Here is a 14918-nt window from a genome sequence, read left to right as displayed (position 1 = left end):
GGTGCTTGGGTGCTTGCGCGATTGCCAATTTTTCCGCCAGGCACAGGTTGCACCCTTTGCTTTTGTTGCTGTAGGCCGCTGCTCTGCGGTGTACCGCCCATTGAATGCTGCATGCCTTCCCTTCATCCTTGTTGTAGAAGTTTATTTAACGTCGCACCACAAACAAACAGGCGATTTCGCCTCCCTTGATACATGTGGACGACAGAAGGAATGAGAGGGGGGGGGGCGAAGTACAGAGAGAGGAAGGGTAGAAATAAATAAGCAAATCAACCTCAGGGCTACACCAAAGCAAAAACGGAATGGGAACATACTATATACAAAATAGCTTCATACATATTATTGCAAAACACGTTTACTATTCTTCAGTCCGCTATACCACAGAAACACACTAGCCGAAAAGCATTTAAACGGAGCCATGATGCGCTTTTAGCAGGGCACAGAACTGAAGGTGGCTGGGCTCGGAACGGAGATCAGGCGGGAGCTGGTTCCACAGGACTGCGCCGATGAACTGCATGGTCGCTCGACCCGCAGGACCGGGCCAAAATGGTACTCGAACTAGGTGATGTGCTGCTCCCCGAGTGCGGTCACCAGTAACTCTCACGAAGAAGCTGGTGAAGAGGGAGCTAGCTCGGGAGAACATACTTCTTGGTCCAGGCGTACTGCGATAGGCGGGTGTCCTTCTCGTGTTGTCTGTGGCGGAATGAGGATTGGTGGTTATAGTAGCGTTGTTTGAATGTTGTTGCTGTTAATCCAGTATACTCCTTCTTCTCCATACCTGCGGTGACTCTTGCCTTATACACGATGCTCTCCGTTAGACACGCTCCGTCCAGTGGACATGAGTCTTTCGCCCGACAGTTACAAGTCCTGGTGTCGTTGTCACCTCCGTTAGCTTGTTTCTTGGGTCGTAGAATCGTGTTATTGTGTTGCTTGATGATAGTGGCCATATTCTGCATGCAACTGTAGCTAACTTTTACAGAGTTCCGATTGAAGATTTTGTTGAGGCTTGAGCCTTTGGGGAAGTGTTTGGCCACTAGCTGGAGGAAGCGATGTCCGACGTCGGTGGCGACGCTCTTGCTAAATGGTGGGTTGAACCATATGATGTTCCGGGGGCGATTCTTTTTCTTCTTCTTTTTTGTCTCGTCCGTTTTACGCTCGTCAAAATACTGTACGTTCTCTCGGTATCCACACTTCCTCAGCGCGTCACTGTAGATCGGAGTCGCATCTCTGAAGACGTCTTCATCATTGGAAATATCTGTTAGTCTTCTGCTGATCGATGCAGGTAGGTTCTAGATGATTGTAGGTGGATGATTTGACTGGCAGTTGATGTACATCGGCGTGTCGTTCGGTTTCCGGTACGGGCAGTACTTTCCGGTGGTCAGGTCCAATGTCACGTCCAGAAAGTCGACTCTCTTCAGGTTTGTCTGTATCGTTATCTTAAGTCTGAGGTTTTGGAATATTTTCGTCATCTCCTTTCTTATTCGGTCAGCTTCATGTCCTGATGCATTTCTGAACACAGCCAGGCCGTCGTCACGATACAACCCGACGTCTCTGCCGTCGAACACGTCCGCTATCATGGCGAGGGCGAAGGCTCCAACAAGCTCACATACCTCAGCCCCATCATAGCACCCCATTGTCACGTCAAAGTGCTCGTTGTGTTTCTTCACCCAGTGCCTCTCCAAGCCAAACAGCAGTGATCGCCTGGCGTGGAGTATTATGTCACACTCCTCCTGAGAGATGTCCGTGTAGCGGCGGGCGAATTCGACGGATCTCTGGATGAGGTCTTCGGATATTGAGGGGTAGAAATCTACGATGTCAAAGCACACGAATATGCAGTTTTCTTTCTCTGGTATTCTTGAGAACCACTCTATCACCGCTGCCGTGTTCCTCCATGCATTAATCTGCAGCTGAGGGCGGAGCTGTTTTAGATGTGCGCCATGCTGCAGCTATTTACACTTTGCTTTGTGAGTATATAAACCAATACAGATCCAGATTTCTCATTACTGTTTTCTGATGATCGCTTAGTGCGTGAAACTCGGAGTAAAAACACTTTCTCTGTCCTCCTATTGTTTGAATACTAATACACAGTATTGTGTACTATTGAGAAGTGAGTGGTGCTTTCTTGCTGGTTTGCCGAGTGGAAGGTTCGATGAACTTCTTGTGTGCTCTGGACGCCAGTCGTGCGTCAGTCAAGTGTCAAGTCAGGTCGGCGGGAAAAGCGCGAGCTCCAGTGTGGGAGGATGCTACCTACCAACTTCCTTATAAAATGGTCGCCTAGGTCGCTGCCACTATTTCGTATGAACAACCGCTTTGGACTCTGTTTTATACTGAAGTACATGTAATTAGTCACACACCCAATCGCTGAAATGTAGTGCGGCTGTGCCACTGCACCCGCTGGCGCGATGCCAACGAAAAGCGGATGGGCTGGGTCAAAAATCAAAAGCACCTTCTCACGACAGTGTCATGGTGGCGACAGTAACTGTTGTCGGCTGACGAGCTGAGAGAAGGACGCCATGGGCAGAAGTTGAAAATGGAGTATAAAAAGAGAAGTAAAAGTACTGTAAAAGCAGAAATTTTCGGTGGTGTTTTATTTTCGGTAACTTCTGTGCCGAAATTTTTACCGAAAATAAAACGCACCGAAAATGTCGGTATAGTACTAGTACACTTACCTGGAACGCGGGTTTACCGAAAATTTCCCTCCGCCGAACCGCCGATTTTGGAGAATACCGAAAATATTACACCGCCGAAAATTTCTGCTTTTACAGTAAAGCAGAACAATTCAGAACAAAAGCGAGGGTCCCTGGTTCGAGTCCTGGTGGTGACAGTCAATTTTTTCTTCAGACTTTTCCCGTTTGTCTCTTTCCCTCAAACCAGTTAAAAGCTACAAATATTATTATTATGAGGACTGAGTATGAAGATAACATCAAGGAGCGAACAACGAATACTAGTAAGAGTCTACACGACTGACGGTAAGTTACAACAACAAGAAAGGCAAGACAACTAATACTTACTTCCTAGAATACAGAGGGTCAGAACCGGGTCGTGAAGACCAACCGCGGATAGATCTGCTGCCACTTACATGTATGTCTTTACTTAGGGGGCGTTCGAATTATCTTCATCAACTGTTCGAACGAATTTTTAAAAGAGATTACCGGTAGTTGAAGTATCCCTATAGAACGGTTACTATCATTAATTTTTAGAGTTTTTCAGTGGAATTGTCATGGCGATGATGATGTCTGATCAGATCGACCATCTCGGCGTAGCTATTCCAAACTCTTCGGAACTAATCCACCTCTCCCATCGGATGAGGTTGTGGAGTTTCGTTTTTCTGAAGAGGCCAATAAGCCACCTCTTCAGAAAAACGAAACTCCTCGAACTATTAAATGTGTGACTTTGAAGTCAAAGAGTGACGAACCCGCCCTTACTAAGGCCTTAGCCTTACATGTACTTGTAAGTAAGTCTAGAACCTTCAAGTTCTACGAAGACGATAAGGAGTGTAGACTCATGACATGACTCGACTTCGCCATGAGTGTGACCCATCTCCCAGTCGAGTACGTGTACATTGTTGTGGCCCCTGTACTGGCTTGTAGTTGTATTGTTGTGCAACTAGGGGTGTTACGAGCGATTGCGCATGAGCAAGGAAGTGAAACAACGACGTCGCGACCAGGGAGTAAATACATGTACCGGTATTGTACAGTGCTGACAACTGAAATCCGACACTCTGGGCGGGGCGGCGCACCGCCCAGGGGGTCGGATTTCAGTTGCCAGCATGTACCGGTAAGTCGTTGCGTTACGTCGTCTACAAAAAAGAAGAAGACTCGTGTATTTTTTGTACAACTGTAAGAAGAAGAAGAGTTAGTGTAACAAATCGCACAAGCGACATGATCATGTTTTCATAGCTGCTGTTCTAGTTCTTCTCCAAAACGCTGTGCATGTAGTGCAGAGAGGAAGCTGGTTCGTTTTGCCGACACGAATGCCAGAGTGCTTTCTGTCATAGCAAGATGTTCCTCAAGCACTCTTTCCTCACCGCTCAGCGCTGTGTAGTTGTGCTTCTTTTGCTTGTGTCAAGTTTGAATTTTCTTGTGCCTGCGGACGGCGGGAGGGAACAAACATGTCCTGCCACGCCGGATGTGCTGTTGTTCGGTACAGAAGAGCACGCTAGCATAGCTGGCGATGGGATGATCGATAGCGTCGCCCGTGGTCCTGTTCCTAGATCTCAGTCAGCGAAGTGCTCTGACCTAGTGGATCGCAGAGCAGGCGACAAACTCTTCACAATCACTGTGCGCTTGCAAGACGAGAACTGCAACAAGTTGAGTGTGGACGAATCGCTGATTTCAATGCAAGCCGCGTTAGTTCGCTACCGATCATCGTCAGCAAGTAAAGGAGAGAAGTTAGGCAGCCCTGACCAAGTCATATGCTCTGAAACACTAACTTCAGGAGCTAATGGCATTCCTCCAGTTCCGGCCATCAGTTTGAGCTGGAGAAGCATACAGCACTGGTCGACGGCGGTGGCGACAGGCGATGTTGACATTGACAAAGAATCTGTGCAGTTGTTACTGACGCTAAGTGCGTTGCGCAGTAGCAGTGGAAACTTCTCTCGACTTCTGAGCACGATTGTCCTGCCGCCGTGGGCTGCAAGTCTGACGAATGACAATGTGGCGTTGCAACTCCCAGCAGTAAAATGTTTATCAACAGATTTGGTCAGTGATGTTGAGGGTCCACAATGCCAGGTCAACGTTACGCTCAGTCATGACCAAGCAAAGCTGGCATCAGCATCTCTACCCCCACCACCACGGGCTGGTGGCAATGTTGCAGGCAAACCGCCACCGCCATCGTGCAGTCCACAGTGCATGGGTGATAACCAGTGTGAGTGCGTCGACAACGGCGTGTGCTCATGTTCGGCCGGCTACACAGGAGCACTGTGCGAGATCCCCGTCACCGAGCAGCACGACTGCATCGACTCACCTCGCCGTGTCACACCCGCCACACCCGCCGGTGCCGACTATCCGAAGAGCATTCCCCAGCACGCGAGCATGTGCAGCGGAGACCCAGCGTATAGATCCGCAGTACAGCTGCAGCTGAGCATACAGCTCATCCACGGACCGTCATGTCGGGCTGTTCACTCGGAGCGCGTGGATATCTGGCAGGCCGATAGTAGAGGCGAATACTGCCCGTCCTGTTCCGCCACGGTACGTAGTGATGTTGATGGTCGGCTCACTTTGAACTCAGTACAGCCAGCCGGTAGTAAAGGTCGGCCACGTGTCATGCATATTCTTGTGCACAACACTACTGCAGCGATGTCACCATGCGGCCAGCGTCACTCTCCGCTCACAACACAGCTGTACTTCATGGGTGATCCGATGCGTGCACGTGGTCTTGATAAGTGTGGGGCTCAGTGCCGGGCTGATGATCCTCGGCTTAGCATGATGTGTGTTCACCTGGGTGATCTGCAACACCTCCACTGCAAGTTCACCGTGGTGCTGGATTCGGATGCAGCTGCCACTCGCAGTGGTCATTGCTAGCCATGCGTGTATGTGTGTGTGTGTTTGTGCGTGCATGTGTGTGTTTGTGTATGTGTGTGATGTGTATGTGTGGTGTGTGTGTGTGTGTTTGTGCCGTCTTGTGAGCATGCATGTGTGTGCATGTGTGTGCATTAGGCCTAGCCCAAATTTGCTCGGGGCGCTTCGATATTTTGCCGGCAAATTTTGCCCGATCACTTTCCATATTTTGCTAGGCATTGCCTTTCGTTTCCGATATTTTGCTCCATTTTTGCTCCTGCTTTGTGGCAAAAATGGCTTCGAATGAACCGTCTACTTTGGTAAAAGTGGATGGTGACTCTGATGAGGAAAGCAAAACTTATAATGGTGTCAGTATTACGGATTTTGGAGCATGATTTCAAATTTATGTACCCCTGACAACCTGCACGAGCTATTTCAGCACGACGTTGGCCCAATGAAACCAACGAAATTTGAATAAAATTGCCAAAACACACCCGGATCCTCTGTGAATTCGATATTTTGCTCGGAATTTGCCAGCAATTTCTTTTCGTTGGAAAATTCGATATTTTGCTGGAAGAATTGCCGGCAAATTTGGGCTAGGCCTAGTGTGCATGCTATATAAAAATTGCTAACTAAACAACACGTTCAGCAACACCTATAGGAACTAAGTAATGCATCTACTTGAAGTTTCACAGGAATTTTCTCCTTACTCCGAATAGTCATCGACACTAAACCCACACATCTCATTACATTATCTGCAGCTGTTGCACATTGCGTCGCCAATAATTTCCTATGATGCATCATGACCTGATTTGAAGTTGTACATGTGTGTGTGTGTGCGTGCGTGCGTGTGTGCTATCGTTGCTATAAAGAGAAAATCTGTGGGTGCACATCCAGTGCATTTCCAGATGTGCGTGCTTCTCTTGCGACGGGCGTATACATGGTACGTGTGTGTGTGTGTGTGTGTGTGTACGATGGCACATGGTGTGCGCCTGTATTGTGTGTGCATAACCGTGTGCAAGTAGACCTAGTGCTTCAGTTCTTGAGAACCTCTCCTTTGTTTTGCTGGACCTTACATGAGTGTGATGGATAGCTACACATGTACTCACTGTTCTGCATGATTCGTAGTCTAGTGCTAAGTTTGACGTATTCTTTGCAGCAGGACTTTTCTTACATTGATGTCTTGAGCTGATTACACTACTATGATTTGCTTTGTTGTTCTAAACTTGATTGCGATCGATCTGGCCAAGCGCTCTGAGTTCTTCTCTGGAGACTTACATACATGTATCGTAGTATGGGTATCATGGCGAACCAGGGTGTGTGCTGCATGGGGTTGAGCAGTGTCACCATGGTCACTGGTGCAAAAAGAAGACCGAGACCCACAGCGCTAGAGCAAACTAGCGTGCAAGGAGGTGGCCGGTGTAACAGTTAGGTGTCCCAGTGCTGAGAGATGCATGGTGTTGTACAATAATATTATGTCCTGCACATCTGTAACCGTCAAATGCACTGCACTCTGTATTAGTAATACCAAGAGTATATAACGCTATCCTTCGTTTGTATGTAGTAGGAACATATCTGAGACACGTGATGTGAGTTTTCGCCGTCGGAGACCCCATATGCAGAGTTGCACACTCTTGGTGGGTTATATTCTCTTGGTAATACTCGTCCATCTGCTCCTCCCCACCTGGACCTACTGGAAGGGTAGGGACGCTCTGGTGGGATTTCACGGTGTTTCCACAATGCACATACATGTACATGTACATGCATGTGACCAATCTGGACTGTCTGTGTTCTGCTACATGTACTGGCCTACATGTACATGGCACAAACAACGTGGATTCTCGGACGGCGGCATAGTGGAACGAAGAATGATATCACAGGTATACAGGTCATGACAAACTCACTGGGACGGTATGTTAACTTTTAAACGACTTTTGAATCTGTGTGAGCTGCTGTGCCTGCCGAAAGCACTAGAATAACTTCCAGTGCTGCAGTGCGATGCACCCTGCGACAGTGTACAATGTAGGTGTGTAAAGATGGGAATACAACTCAAAAAACAAGAATCTACCGGTAAGAATAAAAAATTAATAATAGCTACACACAATAAAGCTACGTGTAAGGGGTACTATGATCTTCTTGCAGTACACTGACTGTAGCTACATGTTGCACCTCTGCTGCGATCAGGACAGCAAGAGCAAGTGATTACTCGTACATCTGTGTCTGATGCCCATGCATGCAACCGAGGCTAGTGTGGCATGCATGGATCTCTAGACAGGGTGTTGTGCCTGGCCCTTGCATTGTCTTTTTTTAAAGTCACATGATATCCCCACACTGTGGGACAAATATCACCTGTGCAAACCCTTTCGGACCTTACCAAAGACCTTGTGGATGGCATCCAGTGCACCTCTCCAAATGTGAAAGCAGCCAGTGTGACTCCCATATGACGTAGTACATGCACTGTCATGACGATATAGTGCCTGATTGAGTGATTGGCTGTTAGCAATCGCATAGTCTGGTGTACTGTCCAGGTCTACGGATTCCATTGCGCAGGCATTCGCACTGATAGTATTGTGTTGCCCGCAATCTCTATTCGTGGGGTGGACAATGCAGAGAGAGCGCTGCTGCTGGCGGTTGGGTGTGCTTGTGGCAATGATCGGGCCATTTCCTACTTCTTCGGACACATCACGGCTCATCTCACCCCGTCTGGACACATCACATGCAATGTTGATTCCAGTATGCATCCTTGTTGCTGCACTGACAAAGCTTCCATCATGCACCTTGTACGGAGGTGTGTCCGCTTGTGAGCCACCAGCCGTTTCCACTGTAGTCAGTGATTGGTGCTGTATCGGTGACCATGGCGACTGAGTATCAAGACGTGAGCACAGTTGCTGAGTTTCCCACTCGCACCATGCCGACTCACCCACACCACGTGTGTTGGGCAGTTCATGGATCCTCCCTGATACTGCACTGCACTGAGGGCATCCGGCAGTAGCCCAGGAGGACTGCGTCGACCTGGTGGTAGCTTCCCCAGTGGCATCATCCCACGCCACACAGCCATTTGTTGGCTCTATGACGCCCTGACTTCTTGTGATCTGTGACAAGTCGCGCCCATAGTGATGCTCAATGGGTGATTCGCTGGTCCAACATGGCATCATCTCATGGTCCGGATTGAAACCTCCCGTTCCCTGGACCGGCTGCTGCAGTCTATTGCCATCTAGATCAGTACATGTATGGGATGTCGGCGACACTCCACCATCGCTCAAACAGTAGCATCCTTGCTCTGAAATGCACTGAGACGTGCTGTACTGAGTGCTGTTGTCCGTGCTGTCCAGTCCGCAGTAAGAGCCAAACCATAGGTTGGACGACTGCGATCTGCTGTTGTCTAGTGACAGGTGATTGCTTTGACCGACTGCGCCGCGGGCAACACAAACCGGCAAAGTATCACTTGCATCACATTCATCAAAATGGCCACTCCGGGTATCCTGATCGCCAGAAAGGTACTCCGCTCCTTGATAGTCCGGCATTTTCACTTTGACCCTCTGGCCGCGTGCGATGCGAAGCATTCTCTCTTTCATCGCTTGCCCGATGCCGCTCAGATCTAGGATAGCCTTCCGCAACAACTGGCTTTCCGCCCTGGACACTCGAGATCGGCCGTTGGATGCGGATTCTGGAGATGATGTTGCCATTTTTGTTGCGGAATGACTTGTCTTCGGCTTGCACAGATCGGTGTGGTTAGCCAGCAGTGGGATCGCGAAGTGGAGCAGTTTCCAAATGAAACCCCCTCTGTCCTACGACGGGATAGATCTCGGTCCAGCTCGTTTTATCAATCATGCTAAGGACGTGGTGCAAGCTGGATACCGGTAGATCCAGCTGATGCCTAACTCGTGCTCTTATAGAGTGGAGAGAGATATAAAGGTAGAGCCTCTTTTGTGTGAGGTAGAGAGATGGTGTAGATGCTGAATTAGCAGCTGCATTAGCAGCTGCCCGTCACTCCTGTGAGCCGTGACCTCTGAGATCACACACATTACCGCTTGTAATGCCACACCACAGGCAAAAAGCCAATGCCAATGCCAATGCCAATGCGTGAGGTTGAAAGAAGACGAACATGCAATCAGTATTGCTCACTATTACAATCAGTTGCTACTCAGTTCACGACTACAATCAGTGCAAAGCTCGTTGTGTTTCTCGCAGTCCGGCCGCTGGTGAAACACCTATTCGGGGATTGTCACCACATGTACTACATTACAGTACAGGTGTGTACGTCCCGTTTTTCAACTCTCCCCCTAATGAACACTGCGAGAGTATTGCTGATGGTGCTAACTTATTCTTGGGCAGTAGATCTACACGTACACCGGTGACCTACACCACAATCATAGATCTACCCTGTCTGGATGCTTCGGGTTGAAGCAAGAGGCACTAAGAGCTCGGAATCAGTGACAGTGGTCACACCACTACACCACAGGCTGAACTGGTCAGCTGATACAGACACGTCGAATAAACTGCAACAGTTACCACAGAAGTACTTCAAGTAGCAGGAAGAGATCGGGACCGATCCTTTCAATGTTCTTATCTGTACTTTTACTTTTCCATCTGGACTCGTCCTTGGTTTCCCTTTTCTGTTGTATGGTGAGCTGCGAAGAAGTAGACTGTATGTACTAGTAGCTCGTATGCGAGTTGCACTTCCACCGCACAGACTGAGAGTTCAGACTTCAATACTGCTTTGATGACAGTGTACTTCAAATGTGCTTGAAATACATTGTATTACCGCTGGCTGATGAACTGATTGCTATACCGATGGAAAGAAAGCAGTGCTAGGATTCTGCAAGGGTGGGAACGAAAAAGATAACAACACTGGCCGCACACATACGGTGAGGGTGCCTGCCGCCTCCCAGCTGCTAGTACTGTGCGGGTGCCGCCGTCCAGCTCAGCTGCCAGGAGAGAGATCAATCTCATTCAGCTACCTGTATACCTAGCCTGTGACTCAGCTATACTTGGTGGTACCAAGAGAGGCAAGACAGCAAAGAGAAAAATTAATAAGCTCCCCTGGAAATACCGGTATAAAGAACTAGTGAGTCGTGCCTTGGCAAGCCGAGGCAAGAGGGCATTGCTTCGGACTATGGCACTTGTGACCTTCTCATGTTTCTGGACAGAATTCACAGCGACCAACGGCTGGAACTACTCCAGATGCTGTTTATTTCCGCCGGGCGTGTGCAGATACATAATTCACCATAGCCATGACGTCACGGGGTGCCAACTGCAGCATACCGGGTACTAGTAATAACTGGGTGTGGCTGCGGGCGTATGTCCAGTGACGCGGCTACCATCCGATCGGGACACCTGGGGACGATGCTTATTATGCCGTGTGAAAAACATCATTCATGTTGCTCATTTGCATCATTCATGTTGCTCATTCGTTTTTGGCTGCCATCGGAAGCCATAAGATGTTGAATAAATAAATAAATAAATTCTCACAAGGAAGCAGATTGCCCGGATCTTCAGCCTACGGTACCATAAGAAAACATATATTTGCATTTTATTGGCATTCTAGTGCATGGGGGTAATGAATAATTATAAAGTATGATGCTACTTCGACGTAGTACTATTCATTAGTTGAGGGAGTAGGAAAGAGAAAAGACTGAAGAGGAACTTGGCTCATGGGCAAAGAAATAGAACTGAGTTACCGAGGAACCCGTGCAGCGCACAGTGTGGTTGGACTTTGCACAAAGAGCCATCTATGGTGACGGAAGCATTCATTTTTTGACTTCGAAAGTAAACCATTCACATTCCGCGCGTGCAAACACACACACGCACACACACACACACGCGCGCAAACACACGCACACACACACACACACACACACACACACACACACACACACATGTGCACGGGTATGAGGGACACACTAGCATGAAGGATATGCGTCGATTCGCTACGCAATGGTGGAAAGGAAATGGTATGTATCATTATTCTGAACTAAACTAATCCAGACGTTGGATGCTTGGCATAGTTTCAACGACTTGCATCATAAACACAACCTACCGCCGTACCGGTAGTTAACGTACGGAATATGTATGAATCAAGTTAATTCTTTCATGTTCGCAACAACACATCGAGTACAGATATGTACATCACTCTAGCTCCGGACGCACCTGCAGAGCAGCTGGTACCAACATCACGTCATAACGTCCTTCTGCAGAGGCAGCACTATCTTTACGTTCAGTGAGCGCATGCTGTGCGCATTACGACCAGGTCTGCAGCCACGGGTGGTTCAAAGCTATTCGTTTAGATAGCGTAAGAATACTAAAACAGGCCAGTTTCAATTAACGTATTGTCCAAACTGCATGCATGGCTGCACATAGCGAGCACTGCCAGCACACTTTACATGTACATGTAAATAGAAGTGAGGGCAAGGTGAGGACAATCACGGAAAAAGAATGCTTCATGGATTCATTGCCATGGGGAACTTGGAAAGGCTTTGTTTCTAGCTCACTGTCCACTAACTCTACTAGAGAGTGAAACAATGGCAGGGTAACAACAGCGTGTCCTCCACCTTACCATGTCGATATGGGAGAAAACAATGCCGATATACCATCATCGTTTCCATCATCAACGCAGATCCTGCATCATGGCCATAGCCTTTCTCCCTGCTTGGGTTTCGACCCCATAGTAACTAACGTTTACATAATATTTTACTACGTCACATGCTCTGCACCCCGCTTCACACTCAAGTCAGCCTGCCCCCGAACATACCGGCATTTTCACGCCTCCCCATCTCTCCGTCCTAATTTCACCACACGTACTCCCTGCCACCTACAATCAGGGAGTAGTACAATACCCTGCCTACAATGTAAGCCTTGTATGATGTACCATATCACGACCTGAACTCTTCCTAATACATGTATGATATCTTTACCACTGTTGGTCTTTGGGTACTTCAGCACACGTACCAGTGCACATACCCTCGGTAGTTTTCATACCTTATCTCGTTTGGGCAGGTGCTTCACCCGATCACCCAAACAACAATACCTCTCGCGGAGATACGGACGGTATGATGCTTTTGCCACCAGAGGTTACCTACATGTATGTGACATGGACAAAGGTTCGGGACCAACCATGACCCGTTTCCTAACTGCTGCTGGTGTCCAGCTTCGCTTGATGAGCGCGGATGTGGTGTTCAGTGGCGCGCCACTCGCGGTTATGCAACTGGGAAAACACTACTGTCGCTGTTGTCTATATCCGTCCTCTGCCCGCCGCCGCAAGATGCTTGTCATGCATGTACTTCGAAGTAAGAATAATATTATAATTGTTGTCGTTAGGGTTGAGTCAGAGAGGTGACAACAAGAGGACATTATGTACTAAGGTAGTCTTGGTGACGTTCATCTCTACCGGCTATGCGTGCTCAGAACACCAGGTAGATCTATCTAGACACTACTGCTCAGAACATGCTTAGAGCGGTAGGTATGTCTACTAGCACAATCATGTACTGTGCTAGTAATAGTGCACCATCATGTTGTCTGTACCGTATTTTGTAGTGCAACAATATCACCGGTGCAGTAGCCAGTAGGAGTGGAGTATAATTATAGTAGAGAGAGAGCAGAGTTAAAGAAAAAGATTTGTCTAGGGGAGTCCCAACACATGAGTGACATTATAATATCAGCAGGAGGTCTTGATGGTGTGGCACATCTCTTCCACTAACCACTGACCTGTGTATTTTTTGATTTTGATATGCATTGTTATCAATGATCTTTCCCAAGGAAACCCACTCGCTATAGAATAGGAATCCAGTTGCCTCCCAAGGAGCCTTCGAATTAGCGTATTGCATTAAACCAAAATCAAAAGCCCCCAAGGCAATAGCTTCGGTAACCGTCTGTGCTGAACTAACTTGCCAGGTACTAGTAACCGGCTGTGTTTGTGCTTGCTTGCATGAGGGGCAGCAGTTTGACCAAATGACCGTATTCATGAAGCGATAGTAGCCTCTCACTGTAGCAGGCTCTAGCTGGTTCATACTCACAGTTTCCCCTACAATAATATTAATACAATTGTAGTCATGTACTGAAGGTCTTGAGAAGTGGGAGGAACAAATACTGTATGTGTGATTTACATGACATGTACGATAATAGTGGCAGCGACTTCAGCAAACACTGCATCGGGTAGCGGAAGTAGCATTCCCCTCTCTTTGTTTGTTTCTGCGTTGGCTTTGGTATCGGACTTTTGTCTTCCTGGCGTGCAGAAAAAGGTGTTGTCCAGTCCCAGTATAGCACACTTTTAAAAGTCCTTACTCATTCACAAGCCAAAAATTCGTTTCGTGGACTCGTACTTCACACCTGACGGGAAAAGGAAGTGTAGTGTAGAAGTACATGACATGTATGCGGCGCGGGACCACGGTACAGGTACACACATGTACATGATTGTACTACTACTACTACCAAGAATGCATAAACACTCTGTTTATGCACTCTTGGTACTACTAGTCTATGATTAATTTTATAACCATGATACTGTACCAGGCATACCGTGATGATACTACACAACCAACTAAGCTAGGCTGTAAGCATGGTAAGACTAAGACTAAGTAAGAGTAAGAACATACACACTACATAACAGTCCACACAACTGATAGTGTAGACTCCGTAGTCAGTAGATCTAAATCTGTCCCCGGGGAAAATTGCAATTCCGCGGCCGCGTTTTTTTTCCGCGTTTTTTGCGATTTTTTAAAAGACCGCGTTTTCTGAACTTTTTTGTTGCACTACACGTACACACAGTGCACTGTTCGGTCAGCAACGTCTCATCGTGGCGGCTTTTTACTCAAATATGACGAGTGCTTACACCAGAGACTTGTAACTGATTGATTTCACTACATACTCACTGAAAATTGCCGCACATTATTCACCGCATATTTACCGCAAATTCACCGCAAATTATGCCATATTATGCCGCGTTTTTCCCCGCGTTTTTTGCGATTTTTTTCCGCAATTTTCCCCGGGGACAGCTAAATGTATCACCGGTGCACAGACTCAGTCAGTCAGTCAGTCAGTCAGTCAGTCAGTCAGTCAGTCAGTCAGTCAGTCAGTCAGTCAGTCAGTCAGTCAGTCAGTCAGTCAGTCAGTCAGTTCATTACTAATAGTAATACTTTGTAATAGTCCCAGAGCTTATTTTCTCTTGATACCACCAATACCACCATGAATGATCTGATGATCTACCAGTGTCTGTGTAGATATGTAGTCTGCCAGGTGAGGCCCAGTGCGCGGTGTATTTGCAGTAGCATTACCATGATTACGCAAAATTTTGCGTGTTGGGTTTTCATGGTTTGGGCCAGGGAGTCGTATACCGTACTATACCCCCTGGACTGGTTTTGGCCTACATGCAGGTCGACAAGTCATAATAATTATAATGGAGCTGGTTGCTTTCGTCAGTGACCAGGT

This window comes from Sycon ciliatum, chromosome 4 (assembly GCF_964019385.1).
Source record: "Sycon ciliatum chromosome 4, ocSycCili1.1, whole genome shotgun sequence".
Classification (NCBI taxonomy): Eukaryota; Metazoa; Porifera; class Calcarea; order Leucosolenida; family Sycettidae; genus Sycon; species Sycon ciliatum.
This window is presented reverse-complemented; position numbering follows the sequence as displayed.